General features: G+C 45.1%; 1 protein-coding gene across 6 annotated transcripts in view; it reads left to right on the top strand.

Moving 5' to 3' along the window:
• Positions 1-12,991, top strand: part of LDLRAD4 (low density lipoprotein receptor class A domain containing 4) — a 365,789-nt gene that overhangs the window by 99,459 nt on the left and 253,339 nt on the right. The window contains exon 1 of one of the 6 annotated variants that reach the window (XM_029065137.2): positions 3,158-3,377. The exons of the other annotated variants lie outside the window; for them this stretch is intronic. The gene's annotated coding sequence lies outside the window, so the exon portion shown is untranslated. Of the gene's footprint in view, positions 1-3,157; positions 3,378-12,991 lie in introns of those variants that run through there. 6 annotated transcript variants of the gene reach the window in all.

Below are 12,991 nucleotides of genomic sequence, written 5' to 3'. Positions count from 1 at the left end.
GGGGCAACCTGATCACCTTGTATCCCTCCCAGGGCTGAGAACAGTGCTTCGCACATAGTAAGCACTTAAAAAATGCCATCATTATTATTATCATGATGATGCCAGTTGTGCAATCTGCCTATTTCTAAAGGGCCTTAATGGGAACCAATTTAATTATTGGAGGGATTGGTAATTGCCATGAGCTGAGAAGCAGCATGACTTAGTGGAAAGAGCATGGGCCTAGGAGTCAGAGGACCTGGGTTCTAATCCCGGCTCTGCCACATGTCTGCTGTGTGCCCTTGGGCAAGTCATTTTACTTCCCTGTGCCTCAGTTACCTCATCTGTAAAATAGGAATTAAATTCTATTCCCTCCTGTTTAGAATGTGGGCCCAATGTGGGACAGGGACTGTGTCCTGGAAAATACTAAGCTGTGTTTATTAAAACAGAAGAAGGTTTAGCTTGGGACTCTGTCCTCATACTGGCCAGTCTGGAGTCTGGAGACTCTGGTTGACAGCTAACAATTGGTGGTGCAAGTGTGGTCCTGCTCCATTTTCTGGCCACTCTCCCAACCTGCTGGGACTCTGGAGACTACCCTGAAGTCCACCTGGGTGACAGACACAAGGTGGAGGCGTTGCTGTGATCTGTGTTCCTGGGATGGGCTCCGAGGTGTGACAACTAAAGGTCTGGATCCAAGAGTTTTGATTTCCCACGAGGCTGTACCCCCCACATAGTGGTTCCTGCATGCTCAGAACGAGATTGGCACAGGAAGATCTGGGGCAAAACTAAATCTTGCGTTGTAAAAAGTGGCTTTCTAGGAGCATTTTTGCCCTGAACAGACTGGTCTAGGGTCATGGAGGGAAGAAGGGAAGTGACAAGTATTTTGATAACGTGTTAAGGGAGGAGAAGGCACAGGTGGAGGAGGTCGATTTTGAGAGGAGGAAGGAGATCTCCTCATGAGATACTGCTGGGAAAGATGAGAAAATCAGAGAGGGCAGAAGGAAGGAGGGCCTGGAGAGGAGCATGGGAGATTTCAGAGAGATCACATTATGATAGTTTCAATTTTATTCATAAAGTACATAGCCAGATCATTTTTTTTAGTAGATAAGACCATGGGTCTGGGAGTCAGAAGGACCTGGATTCATTCATTCATTCAATAGTATTTATTGAGCGCTTACTATGTGCAGAGCACTGTACTAAGCACTTGCAATGTACAATTAGGCAACAGATAGAGACAATCCCTGCCCACTGACGGGCTTACATTCTCTAATCCCAACTCCACCGCTTGTCTGCTGTGTGACCTAGGACAAGTCATTTAACTTCCCTGTGCCTCAGTTACCTCATCTGTAAAATAGAGATTGAGACTGAGAGCCCTATGTGGGAAAGGGACTGTATCCAACCTGATTAACTTGTTTAGCCTGGCACATAGTAAGCACTTAATAATTTCCATAAAAAAAGCACTTTTCTAAGCACTGGGGTTCATACAAGTTAGCCAGGTCAGACAGAGTCCATGTGCCTCAAGGGGCTCGCAGTCTATAAAGGAGGGAGAATAGGTACTGAATCCATTCTTCAGTTGAGGAACTGAGGCACAGAGAAATTGTGATTTGCCCAAGGTCACCCAGCAAATAAGAGTTAGAAGCGGAATTAGAACCCAGGTCCTCCGACTTCCAGCCCTGTGTTTTTTCCTCTAGTCCACACTGCTGCCCACTAACTGTTTAGAGGGAGGACAGGGAGACAGAAGATTTGAGGAAGGAGTTAAGAGTTTGAACAATCGGCGTAGACCGTGTTCATGACCGTCAATAAGGATGGAGAAATAATGTTGCTAGGTGAAGGAGAGGGCAGAGTTAAAGCGGATGAAGATGAATTTGCAATGACGCGGTCAGGCTGATGTCTAGATTTCTGCCAGCAGGATTCTGCAGATCATGGTCAGGAGCAGAGGAAGCATTCTGTGGAGCTGATCCAGGGTTGTAGGATAGTGAGTGGTATGAGATTGGTGGAGAGATAGCGGGGAGAGGGAGTTGAATTTAGTGGAGAGGGTATCAATTTGTATGTGACAAGAGAATGTAATTAGCTTTTGGAAACCAAATGGAGCATGATGAATATTGAATGGGATCAAAAGATTGGAGGTTTCTGTAGGGGAACAGGACAGATCTGCGGGGAGGCGATGTGTGGGAGAGAAGGCAGGTGAGGAGGTTGTGGTTAGATAGAGGTATTTCGAAATTGGAGAGGGGAGAGACTGTACAGTGACTAAAGATGATGAGATCATGCATGTGTCTGAGTTGGTGAGTGGATGAGATGGAATGGAACAGGAGGTCAGTGGAAGTGGGCAGCGGAAGGGCTGTCGGGAATATTCACAGCGGGTTTCTGTGTTTGCCTGGTATTTCCCAAGCCCTTGGTGTCTCCGGCACACTTCTAAACTAGTGTGTGGTTTAAATGGAGACAAGGGCTGAAACAGTTAAAGATTGAATTGTGGAAGTTTATATTTTTCTTTTGGAGGGTGGCAAAAAAAACGTTAATTAGAGGAGATGAGATTGGCATCCTCCCTCCACCTCTTCCTCTCTCAGGATCCATTGGACCTTTCCTTTTTTTTCTTAACCTTCCTATCTTGGCAGATAAGCCAAATTTATCACATCTGACAGCTTTCTTTCAGCTTCTCCGTTAATGTTTTACGACGTCTTCAGCAACGGTTGTGGTGTAGCCATTCTTTAGATTCCTAGAGTTCTACCTTCTGCCTCGTCTGGGGAAGCTGCCCTCTTCCTGCCACGTCAAATTCACACTCCTGTTTGACTCAAGGGAGCCCCTGCTAGGGCCCTGAGGACCCTAGGCTTAGGAGCTTAGGAGCCTGAAGCGGTCACTCCAGGGTGGACTTGAGGCTGCAAACACAGCCCACAACACCTGCTGCGGCACCTGGCAGAAGAATCTCACCGCTCGAATTCATGCTTGGCTTTAGAGTTGTGGTTGTGTGTTTGAGTGCTGCTGAATTGTGTAAAGGTTACACGACTGCATGTGTGTTTACTCTGTTCAGATAAGGTTCCAGGAAAAATGGAGTCAGTATAAGCCAAACTCTCTGTCTTTGCATTTCTGTGAAAAACATCGATCAGTTCCTGGAGTCTGCCGCTCACTCTCCCTGCTGTCTGGGGTTGAGCAGAAAGTGGAGGTATCCACAGTCAGGGTGGAGGGTTGGGGAATTGAAAGGGAGCCCAAGCCAGAGTCACGGGCCACCCAACCAGTGACTGGTTGGAGTTGAGTGATTTTCATTTTTAGCAGAGCAGAGAGGGAGGGAAGAGAGTTGCTTCAAAGCAGTTATTTTATTTAGGTTTTTGATCTTCCGAAAGACCAAAAGGAGAATCTGGAGCATTTCTCTTCAGAGGGAGAATCTTTTTGCAGCATTGAGGAAGTAGGTAAGATTCGGTGTCTCATTAATAACATTAGCTGTCCTCTTTGGTTGGGTAGACTGGGGGTCTGGTTCATCCTGTGGGGATGGGAATGGAGGAGGAGGAGGGTGCAGATGGTCGGGCTTTTATTTATTCTAAGAAGCAATTTCCAGTTCCATGCAAATTCACTTCCACAGGCCAAGTAGACATGTTGTCCTTTCGAGGCTATTTGAGAGTGGAAAGTAGAGTTCTCCAACTCTATTTTTGCCTTTACTTAACTCTTTTTTGAGGACTAATTACATGCCCCTTTTAGAGCGGTATGAAAAATTAGCATATGAGTTCATATAAAATTGCAGGCCGCGGATTAGAAGCAATGCCACAATGGATGTTATCATCTCTTTTGCTGTCGGTGAGTTGAAAATTTAATTTTGAAATAAAGATCGGAAAAAATTCAAAGGTTGACTTCCCTGCCTGTTTCTGTATGTGCAACAAGGAAAGGTGGACTTGTATGAATTCTGAGACATCTATTATTGACTTCCATCAGAGACTTTCAGTGGCGTAGATCTATTCCATTTCCTTCTATATGGAAAAAAACAGCACTGAAATGAAATACAGAGATTTTACTCTCTTCACAAGATCAGTTCAGAATGGGATTCCCAAGAACGCTGATGGTTCTGACCTTGCTGTTCAACATGTGCGTGCCTTCATTGTGATACAATTTCAGCATTAATACAAGTGAGGATTAAGGTATGGTTTTAATCACATTTTATTCAAAGAAGATGATGGACTAGTAAACGCAGACTTCTTTATGTTTAACGTACAAAGCAAATGTACTCTCATTATATTTCCACTAGTCCCGGGCTAGACATCATTCTGGAATTGTTGAAATGCAGTTTGGCGTGAAGGCAGGGGGTTGGGCCAGATGAGCTCCCTTGTGGCTCTAGGAGAACTCGGTGATTTTTCAGAATTGTTGCGCACTTCGGTTTGGACAGATCCGTAGAATTCATGTACACTTTAAAACAGCTGGAAACAGCCATCCACCCCCTTAGGGGGCGCAGAAGTCTTCATAGATATATTTTTGTTGGCCTTGGCAGAAGCCACCAAGATGAGACAAATGCATTTTCCTAGTTTCCTGAATTCTTGGGCAGTGTCCTCCCTTGTTCCTTTGAATGGAGAGCAGAACTGGTCTCGGTCACACTTGCAGCCTGATTTGACACGCTGAGAACCAACATGAACAAAAGTCTCACTTCTCCCACAACAGCGAGAAGGGTTTGGCAGGGTGGCAGAGATCCAGGGAGGTGATCTGTGCCCTTTCCTGCTTCGGCCTGCTCGATCAAGTCTTCCCTTCATTTATCCAGGCCTCCGATAGGTGTATCACGTGGGTGAGTTCACCCTATCCATTTTGGTCATGATTTAGAGATTCCCCCGCCTCCCTGTCATCTGGGTCAGTGGTCTTTCCTGATCCCCTTATCTATAGGACTCCCCACACTGAAAACCCTCCTAAAATTCCTCCTCTCCTCCAACAAGCCTTCTCTAATAAATTTTCCCACACCCTGAGCCATATCACTCTATAGCCATCTCAAGCACTTATGAACTTGTTTATGAACTTAGATGTTCTCTGCTGAGAGAAGCAACGAGACCAAGTGGATAGAGCCCAGGTCTGGGAGTCTAAGGACCTCGGTTCCAATCATGGCTCTGCCACTTTCTTCCTATGTGACCTTGGGCAAGTCACTTAATTTCTCAGGGCCTCACTTCCATCATTTGCAAAATGGAGGTTGAAAACCTGCTCTCCCTCATATTCAGACTGTGAACCCCATGGGGACCTGTTGATCTTGTATCTGCCCCAGCACTTATTGCAGTTCTTGGCACATAGCAAGTGCTTATCAAATTCCTCAATTATTATGCCACTGGCCCTGGCATTCATAATAATAATGATAGTATTTGTTAAGCACTTACTATGTGCCAAACACTATTCTAAGCGCTGACACTGTTCATGTGTAATTGTTTACTCAATACTTATTTTGGACACACTGGTCGCAAATATTTTTATGTTTCTCTCCCCCATCAGACCGTAAGCTTGTCGTGGGCAGGGAATTTGTTATTCTGTACTTCCTAAGTATCTAGTACAGTGCCTCACACCAAATAGGCTCAGTAAATGCCCACCACTAGTAAGTGCCAAGCTTCTTGGCCACTCATGCTTCAGAATCAATCTTTTTATTGAATTGTACTCTTCCAAGCAGTTGGTACAGTGCTCTGCACCAAGTAAGTGTTGAACAGATACCACTGATCGACTGATTCCTTTAATGGGGGTTGATCTTGTAGAAAGTCAGTGCGAGTCACCCACTCTTCTGAAGAGTAAAGGACCCATTCATGGGTTGCGATTGAACTCTTTCAGGGTGTCCCTGGAGTCCCTCTACCAGGGCAAATCACTGACTAATGGCAACTTAGAGCTTTGATCAGGCCTAGCCCAGCCCTGTTATGCCTGGGCCAGACTGTGGGAGGGCATGGCCTTGCATGCATGGGATAGATTCATCTGCGTCAGGTCAGTTAGGGCTGGAGATTTTTGGTTGAGATTTATATCCCTGTGGCCTAAGGTGTTCCCTTCTGTGCTTTGTAAGGCATGTGCAAGGCCACATTGCCTACCAAAGTGGCTTTTCCACTAGTGAGGATGAAAAACATGGCTTAATGGCCAGCATGGGCCTGGGAGTCAGAAGGACCTGCGTTCTAATCCTGTCTCTGCCACTTGTCTGCTGTGTGACCTTGGGCAAGTCATTTCATTTCTCTTTGCCTCAGTTCCCTCATCTTTAAAATGTGGATTAAGACTGTGAGCCCCTTGTGGGACAAGAACTGTGTCCAACTTGATTAGCCTGTACCTACCACAGCGCTTAGAACACATAATAATTGCTTAACGTATGCCATCGTCGTCGTCAAAAACACCAAAACAGCACCACTAAATGGATTGGAGAGTATTTGGGAGGTAAGGATGTTTAATTTGGCTCCCATCCTTGTGGGCAGGGAACGTGTCTACCAACTCTATTACACTGTACTCTTCCAAATGCTTCGTACGGTGTTCTGCACGGAGTATGAGCTCAATAAATGCCGCTGATTGATTGATTGATTTGGAAGCCTGCTGGGGCGGTTTTTTCCCTTTGATCAGACCGCTCATTTTCCACTCTCTGGGTCCTTTTGATACTGTGTTCCGTTTTCAGTGCTGCCTGGACATCTCTTAGTATGCAAGTATGTTTCTGATCTCCAGTTCCTGAAATTTCCCAACTAACTATATTGGGTTAACCTGTGGTCCTGGTCCCAGTTCTCAGAAGCTGCATTGATTCAGCTTCGCTTCTTCCCAGTAGAAGAGCGATCTTGAGGGTCATCATCTGGGGTCCCTAGCCCATTGAGACAAAGAGGCAAACGGAGGAGTGATAACAAAATTACAACTAGTTCCTGCCCAGTGGCCTCATTTCTGACCTGTGGCCGTTGAAATTTGCCTGCAGATTTTTCAGGTTTCCTTTCCAACCAAGCGGGCGTAAGGCCGAGGCGCAGTTGGAAATTGATGAGTTTTGTTTCAGGCCTCCTTCCAGCTTTGAGATCCTATGGGACTGCAAATCTCGAGTCCTGATGGAGTGGGAAGACAACAGGAGTTGTAGCTGGGAGGTGGGGAGCCGGGTGGCGGGAAAGATGAAAGAATTTGCTTTCAACTTCCACCAGCCTCCTGGCCTCGGTTGAATAAACTTCGATTCTAGCACTAAACCCCACCCAGACAGCAGCGCTTTTCAGGTTGGCATTTTTCTAGGACCCTTTTGGGTTTCTCCACCTTTCCTCTCTGTAGGTAACAGAAGAAATATTCTCATCCCTGTAAATGATTGGGAAAGACACTTCCTCGGCTGAGGGAAAGGGAGTGGAGTCAGTTGGTTTGCTTACAACACAGGGGTTGTTTTCCTGAAGAACACTGTGTTTCAGCATGCCTGTGTGGTAGTGCTCACACCTTGACAGAAGCCACGTGGTTGTGCAAAATTATTTCTTCGAATACTGCATTGCGTTGTGTTGCATTGTGTTGTGTTGCATTGTGTTGCTTCCCATACCTGCAGTTTATTTTAGTAGGTCTCTCCCATTGGACTACAAGCCCCTTGAGGACAGGGATCAGGTCTACAAGTCACTATTGTACTCTCCCGAGGGCTCAGTACAATGCTCAGCACAGAGTAATCACTCAATAGATACTATTGATTGACCGATTGTGTCCAGAGAGTTGCTCGCTGTGAGAAGAATATTCCCAATTTTTCAGAAGTGCTCTTCTTGCCATAGAAATGCAATTTCTAGAAGAACCAACTGTGCCTCCGGAGAATGGATCGCCAAACACTCTCACCCATCTGGCACCCATTTGAGATAATGGAAACAATAAAAGCCAGCTGAAGGGTAAATAAGAATTATATCCATTTCAGACCATTTTCTGGGACTTTGGGTTACCTGAGGGGTGCAGGAGAGTTATGGGATTGTTCCCTTTGAAAGTTATGCAGACAGAAAATATTGGTTCAGGTGGGATTTGGATAAACTCACAGACAATACTGGGTGTTTAATAGGCTATTAAAGAGAAAGCAAGAAACTTTAAGAGGCTTAAGTGGAGTTCATATTTATGGCTGATGATTCATCCATTATCAGCTATCAGAGACAAAAATTAAGGATGCTATAGGTTTCATCCTTAGTTATGAGAATGCATATCAAGGAGGGTAGCCATTGCCCTCTCCTTCAAGAGTTTATTGAGGCCAATTCTGAATATCGGAGGTAGAATCCTGAGTTGGATGGAATCCCGAGTTGGATGGACTACTGGTCTCACCCAATTTGGCATCTCTTTTGCTGTCGTGTATTTATCCCTCACTCCATCCAGTGCCTTCAATAAGAACCTAAATTTCCTTTCTGCCCTGACACTCAGTTGTTAGCAGTAATGAAGTTGCTGTAATTCTCCGGACATGAGGTAAAAGCGGTCGTAATAGCATTTAAGGAGCACACCCGCTGGGTACAGTGCACCATACTAAGCTGTTGTGAAGTAAAAATAAAGAAGTGCCATATTTCCAGCTCTCATGGAGCTTACACTTGAATGGAGGGGACAGACATCGTTGTTGTTATTATTACTGTGATTTTTTTTATGCTCTTACTATGCGCCAGGCACTGTACTAAGCACTGGGTTAATCGAGTTGGGCCCAGTCTCTGTCTCACAGAGGGCTCACAGTCTTAATCCCCATTTTATAGATGAGGAAACTGTTTCACAGAGAAGTTAAATAATTTTGGTATTTGTTTTAGTTAAGTGCTTACTATGTGCCCAGCACTGTTCTAAGTGCTGGGTAGATACAAGTAATCAGGTTGTCCCACTTGGGGCTCACAGTCTTAATCCCCATTTTCCAGATGGGTAACTGAGACACAGAGAGGTTAAGTGATTTGCTCCAAGTCACACAGCTGATAAGTGGCAGAGCCGGGATTAGAACCCACAACCTCTAACTCCCAAGCCCGTACTCTTTCCAATGAGCCACGCTGCTTCTCTAAGTCTAAATGACTTGCCCAAGGTCACACAGCAGACAAGGGGTGGAGCTGCGATTAGAACCCAGGTCCTTTTGGCTCCCAGGCCCATGCTCTATCGACTAGGCCACACTGCTTCTCAACATAAAAATAATTGCAAACAGAGTAATGAAAATGAACAAGTGACTTCACAACTGAATAAACGTATATACATAAATGCTGAGGGGGGGTATAGACAAGCATCTAAATGCTAGAGACGACTGGTGTGTTAAAATTACGTGGGGTGCTAGGGATTAATCGGGAAAGACCTGTTGGAGGAGGTGGTATTTGAGGAGGGCTTTGAATATGGGGAAGGGCTAGAGTTAATCTGAATTGGTGGGGAGGGAGTCCCAAGATGGAGGAGCAGGAAAAACAAGGGATCGGGGGCAGGAGAAAAGTCGCTAGAAGGTTTTCGGTCAATCACTCCTTCAGTGGTATTTATTGAGCATTTACCACGTGCCTGAGCACTGTACAAAGTGCTTGGGAAAGTACAATAGCTTAGAGCTGGTAGGCGTGATCCCTGCTCTCAAGATGCTTACAGGAATGAAGATTGCCAAGTGGAGAGTAGCAAGACCCTTAAAGGCATACACAGATGATGGAGAAGCAGCATGGCTTAGTGGAAGGAGTCCGGGCTTGGGAGTCATGGGTTCTAATTCCGGCTCTGCCACTTATCAGCTGTGTGACTCTGGGTAAGTCACTTAACTTCTCTGAGCCTCAGTTCCCTCATCTGTAAAATGGGGATTAAGACTGTGAGCCCCATGTGGGACAACCTGATTACCTTGTATCTCCCCCTGAGCTTAGAACAGTGCTTAACAAAAACCATAGTAAGCGCTTAACAAAAACCATCATTATTATTATTACTTACTCTATTCTACTCTACTAAGTCTTAGTACAGCGCTCTGTACTCCACCCTCAGTAAATACCATTCATTAATTGGTTGAGAGGCAGCATGGCCCAGTAGAAAGAGCATGAACCTAGGAGTCAAAAGTCCTGGGTTCTAATCCCAGCCTTGCCAGTTGCCTGCTGTAGGGCATTAGGCATTTCATGTAACTTCTCCGTGCCTCAGTTTCCTCATCTGTGAAATGGTTATTGCATACCCACTGCATACCTGTTGTCTTTCCTACTTGGACTGTGAGCCCCATGTGGGACAGAGACTGTATCTGACCTGATTGACTTATATCTACCTCAACTCTATGTGCCTGACACAGTGATGTGCTTAACAAATACGTTAGCAATAATAATGATGATGATGATGATAAAAATAACAATGAAAAAGCTTGCTGTCAATAATGGCATCTCTGAATGTAAAGGATATGCCCGCACATGTAGCAACTGAGACACATACCAATTTTCCCAGAGTCAGCAGTCATACTGTAAGTAGGATAGAGGAGGAAAATGAATAAGGGGTGTAGGATCCTGTTAATGCACAAGAAGTCTAACCTCAGGGAGAGTGAAACATTTTGTGGAAGTCCACCTGAGTCCAGTGGAGTGTACATACCTCGAGCATTTCTCCATATGGACCTAGGGATTGAGGTCATGATCTGTGTCTAAGGCAATGAAGATTGTTCATTGTACTTGCAGTCTTTGGTGAGAAGAAATTCACATTAAGTTTTCCAGGTGAAGTTCCAATAAAGAAGGAAGAGGGTAAGAATTCAAGATTTCTGGACTAGACTGTAAATTGTTAGTCAATTTGATGCAAATCCCTCAAATGGTCCTCAATCCATTTATTCATTCATTCATTCAATAGTATTTATTGAGTGCTTACTATGTGCAGAGCACTGCACTAAGCCCCTGGAATGGACAATTCGGCAACAGAGACAATCCCTGCCCAATGACGGGCTCACAGTCTAATCGGGGAGACAGACGGACAAAAACAAGACAACATAATCCAGAGACTCACTTGGAAGAAGAGACACTGTCTCTTTTCCTATCTGTAATTTATTTCAGCGTCGGTCTCGGCCTGTGGACTGTAAGCTCCTCTGTGGGCAGGGATCATATTACCATGCTGTCGCATTGTACTTTCCCAAGCACTTAGTACGGTGTTCTGCCCACAGTAAGCACTCAATAAATACCACTGATTAATTGTAACAAGAAGAAGAGCTCTGAATTACCCATTTAATCCAGAGACGGCCTCCTGTGCTCAGACATACTCTCTCCAGGTAGGACTTTGAGTGTGGAAGTTTGTTAGAGTATGCGTTCTCCTCCCCACAACTCAAGCCACATTTGCCCTGTGGGAGCTGACTTATCCGTCTGGAATTCGAAACAACTGTGCCCAGATCTCGTGGCCCAGGAAGGCCGAACCAGTCAGCTAGATTACCTCCTCTCACATCCCTGATGGGGGTAATTAGGAATTGGATGGCAGAGCTCAGAAGGGCCCGACCCACAGTTTTGGAAAGATTTGAGCCAATGAAGAATGTTTCCCTGAAGGGCTCGTATACCTTCACGTGATGTCGCTGCGGGTGCTACCCCCTTGAGAGGCTCCCCCCACCTCAGTCCAAGCAGGACGAGCACTTAGTACAGCGCTTTGCACACAGTCAGCGCTCAATAAATGCGACGGAATGAATGAGTGAGGGCAGAACAATGTTCGGCTGCTGGCGGGCTGCGCTTTCAGAGGATTTGCTGGGGAAAAGGAGATCCATCTGCTGCAACGTGTTCCAAGAAGGCAAGAAAGGGTAAGAACTGCTAGGAAACTCACTGCCCAAGAGGGAGTTCCTTTTTCCAGATTGCAGCGGTTTCCCTGTTTTAAGTCTGGCTGCCATTAGCTTGCTGTCACTCGCCCTTATTTCCCCAAGAAATAAGTTGCCAGAAAATCGGTACGCTTGTCCAATTTGAACAGAGGAGCAGAGTTGAGACAGTTCTATTTGATGATCCAGTGGACTTTTTTGTTCCCAGGAAAGTACAGGTCTTGATGTTCTAGTAAGATAGATAAGAGCTTGGGAATTTTTATTTATTTTTGGCATGTTTGGAAACTTTGCTTCTATAGCCCTTTGAACTCGGAATGTACTATTTGGGACTTTCTCTCTTTGGGGTTTACATAGCCTCGATTTTATGGATTTACTCAGTTCAGTGGGCAGTTTGGGTCTTAAAGAATACCGAGATGTGTTTCTATTGATGTTCTGAATCTCAAAAGCAAAATACAGATAGTCCTTGGACCTCAGACACAGTTGGTTCCTTTTCTCCCCTGACCCTTATCCCCCATTGCAGCTTTAAAAATTGTTTCCATCATTCTCCTGCTGGCTTCACCCAACTCCCACCCTAGTCTCCTGCAGCTGATGCCATAAAAGAGATTGGTGGTGGAAGCAGAAAGTGGTTGTGGAAAGCTGAAACAGGATGTGAATTTAGAATCGTTCCAAGTGCCAATCGTCAGCTCAAAACATCGCACGTTGGGGCCTTCCAGGGGGCAGTTGTAAGGTGCACACTGTATCCCCGTGAAGGAGTCATTTTAGATCCCAGCTTCTTCTCCAGGTAGATACCCAATAGTATCCAATGCCACTAGCCCGAGGAATAAAAACATATTAGAAGACAAATTGAATGAAGCAAGTTGCTTTCAAGAGTGATGAAAGTTGCGGAGAACTACTTGGTGTAGCCAGTAGGATGGAAAACAATTTAATAGAAATAGTGAGGGAGGGGGAATGGAAAGATGATAAACATCATAAATTATTCTTGAGTGAGATTTAGTATTTATTCGTGTTAAGAGCAAGAAGGTCCCTTCCGGCTTCCATTATGGAAATTACAATGAGAAGAAGGCGGATCACAGAATATGAGCTCGTTGGATGCTTTTATGCCTTCGGAGAAGAGTTTAATTGGAAAAAGACTATATATGAGAGCTTGACTCATCTTTGGGGAAAAAATAATCATATTTCAAGACAGTCCTATACACTGGAGTTGTCGGGTTAATCACCAACATCAACCAGTAATACTGTTCAAAGGCCTGAGAATAATAGGACTGGAGAGTGGGAGTGGGTGGGAGGCGACGGTGAAAACCGATGTGCTGAATGAAAATCTTTGAGGGCTCCACCAGAAGAAAATGCTAGTGTAAATTAAAATGCAGATTTCTCAAGTGTTTTTTTTTAATTATTCCAACACCAAAAAGG

This window comes from Ornithorhynchus anatinus, chromosome 5 (genome assembly GCF_004115215.2).
Source record: "Ornithorhynchus anatinus isolate Pmale09 chromosome 5, mOrnAna1.pri.v4, whole genome shotgun sequence".
Lineage (NCBI taxonomy): Eukaryota > Metazoa > Chordata > Mammalia > Monotremata > Ornithorhynchidae > Ornithorhynchus > Ornithorhynchus anatinus.
This window is presented reverse-complemented; position numbering and strand designations above follow the sequence as displayed.